Raw genomic sequence first — 3180 nt, forward strand, 5'->3', positions numbered from 1 at the left:
GGCATGGACCCTTTGGTCTCACTACTCGGTGTGGAACCTTCGGTTATGTGTCTTAGTGAAGACCCTTTGGTCTCATATCTCGGGTTGGACCCTCTAGTCCTATATCTCAGTGAAGACCCTCCGGTCTCACAACTTGGTTTGGACCCTCCGGTCCTAACTCAGTAAGACATAGAATAATATATAATATATCACAAATACAAAATGCATAATATCACATAACTCAATATAAGCACATAGGACTCTCCAATCGATAACTCAAATAAAACCCTCCGATCACACAATATTACCATTCAAGTAAGTATAGTGACAAGACTCACCTCGTAAGCAAGTAGATCTAGTACCCCACAAACAGTCTAGACTTTGCCTACATAATATAATCATCTCTAATTAACACTTATAATCAAAACTCTAAAAAGTTAGACAAACCCCTTCTTTAACTTACGGAATGAGTGAAAGACCATTTTACCCCTCCATGGTCTTCATAATTCAGGTCTTGACCAAAATTTAAAAGTCAACGGAATTCAACACTCGAGTCAACAGTCCATGTTGACCCAACTTGTCCAGTGCATCTATACGACTCGTCGAGTTTCCTCTGTTCTTAGGAAAAGTCGGGAAAACTTAGTTCAACTCGTCGAGTTCTCTCACCAACTCGTCCAATCAGCACAGTATCCGGAAGATTGGGAAAACCCCCCAACTACTCGTTGAGTTGTCCCCATAACTTGTCGAGTTCACTCTAAATCCACAGACGAGAAAAACCCTCTCAACCTGTCGAGTTGGATACCCAACTCGTCGAGTTCTCTAACCAATTCTCATTTCAGTCGATTCCAGTGCTCCAAACTCTAGATCTAACCTTATAGCATGGAGTTACCACCTAAAGTTGATAACTTTACGATCATGCAAGCCCTCACAAGGCTAGAATACCTAAATTATGCCCAAGAAGAGGTTTAGGACATGAAGAACGGTCAAAGTGTCATAAAGCTTGAGACTTTATGTACATGAGAGCTTAGAGGAGTCCAGATCTGCAACTACTCCCCCCTTGACAAGCTCAACCCGAAAATGGCTCTTATTTTGCACCAAAATACCCATAAACTCACACAAGAGGATATCTAAGAAATGACAAGCCAAGGTTAGGAATTTTTACCTCCAAAATGGATGCTACAACTGTATGAATGTTGGATCTAAAGACTTCATCTTGTTCCAAGCTCTTCACTCTTCAAGCTTCCTCCAAGAATGCATACTTTTGGCTTCACACACTCAAAATATGGGCTAGCTCACTAGGGTATCCCTCTGGACATGATAGGGTGATGAGGGAGGCGGATTAAAGGAGTTAAAGTCCTTTAAATAGGGTGCAAACTCGAATAATTAGGGTTTTCTCTAAACAACCTCAACTCGTCGAGTCCAGCTCTCCAACTCGATGAGTAGGCTTCATAAATCACGCATCCAGATCAACTCCCACACGATGATTTGGGCCAACCAACTCATAGAGTAGGCCCATTAACTTGTACAAAATCCTCAAGTCCCACATCCAGGAATCGGGGTATTACACTTTAGGGACCACATCCCCAACAAGAATGATACCTCAGCTTATATCGTATGCTACTCAAACTATCACGTTGTAGTTCTTGGGATTCTTTATGGAACTTATGAAATGACTAGAAGGAAACGGCACCCCATGTCTTATTAATTAGAATTTTCTTGAGGCATTACTATAGTAAATAAGAGCATCATCATGAGAATTGTTTGCAACATTCCCCTTTTTCATACTCTTACATCAGAAGCTCTGGTTATCGTTAGAGTTCCAACATGAGATGTCCTTCCTATTGTTCAGGAAACATCTCCTCCCCGACTTAGACGTTTCCATTGGAACTCTATCTATACATGTACTTATCAAGAATCCAATCATGAATGCTGTAAATATCTAGCTATCCAACCCTAATGGAGCTGCTAACTATTGCCCCAGTACTAGACAAACTATCAACTAAATGATAATATTGGCAATAACAAGACTATGTCTTCTAAGCCAGTGGCAACATGTAACATCCCCCTCTGGCACGTATCACAATATTGTCTGCTTTGGGCCACTCGGCACGAGGACTTCCCAGGGGGTCACCCATCCTGGTACTACTCCCGCCCGAGCACGCTTAATTGCAGAGTTCTTATGGGATCTGCTGCCCTCATGGCTTTAAAACGCGTTGTGATAAGGAAGGTATCCACACCCCTTATAAGTAGATGTTTCGTTCTCCTTCCAAGCCGATGTAGGATCAGGTGCAACCCACCTTCACCCCCCATTATAGGGTTCGACGTCCCTGTCGTACACATCGACCCGTGCCCTAGCTCTGATACCATTTGTAACATCCCCCTCTGGCACGTATCACAATATTGTCCGCTTTGGGCCACTCATCACGAGGACTTCCCAGGGGGTCACCCATCCTGGTACTACTCCCGCCCGAGCACGCTTAACTGCAGAGTTCTTATGGGATCTGCTGCCCTCACGGCTTTAAAACGCGTTGTGATAAGGAAGGTATCCACACCCCTTATAAGTAGATGTTTCGTTATCCTTCCAAGCCGATGTAGGATCAGGTGCAACCCACCTTCACCCCCCATTATAAGGGGTTCGGGTACACCTTCGGGGGTATTTGAACTCAAACTGAGGAATTGAAGAGATATTTCAAAATAAAACCAAAATTTTCTAAGAGTAAAAGATTTTCCACGAAGAAACGTGTGTACGATCAGCCAGCGCCCGAACGGTGAATTCCCAAAATACCTTTATATTATGTGATAATTATTATTAATGTGATGTATTTGCATGCTAGAGTAGGCTAGGTATTGCTAATAGGACTAGAGTGGCCTGTTTTGTGATGCCTTAGCCTAGGGAGGGGTGAGCTGCTATGAGATGCTGAGAGTAATTAGGTAGCAGCTAGGGCTTTGTGTGAGATCTATTTCAAAGTGATTTAAGTATAATAGAGTACTTGGGGATTGGGATCCGAAGAGGAAGATTTGGGGTGTGTACTGAGATGGTGCGGACAGTAGTATTGGGCCCGTACTACTGAAAGCACCGGTGCGGTACATAGTCCAAATAAGAATCTTGGGATGCCAAGGATCAAGGAGGGGTGGATTGTCGAATGTAAGAGTGTTCGAGTGAAGTCTAATTATCGCATGTTGTATTTCAGAGGTTGATCA

General features: G+C 43.2%; 1 pseudogene; it reads right to left on the minus strand.

Annotated features, from left to right (window-relative positions):
- Positions 1-2392: 2392 nt before the first annotated feature.
- On the minus strand, positions 2393-2510 carry LOC145044772 (5S ribosomal RNA; annotated as a pseudogene).
- Positions 2511-3180: the final 670 nt, after the last annotated feature.

Source organism: Lactuca saligna, chromosome 4, assembly GCF_052625555.1.
Source record: "Lactuca saligna cultivar CGN05327 chromosome 4, ASM5262555v1, whole genome shotgun sequence".
NCBI classification, from domain to species: Eukaryota; Viridiplantae; Streptophyta; class Magnoliopsida; order Asterales; family Asteraceae; genus Lactuca; species Lactuca saligna.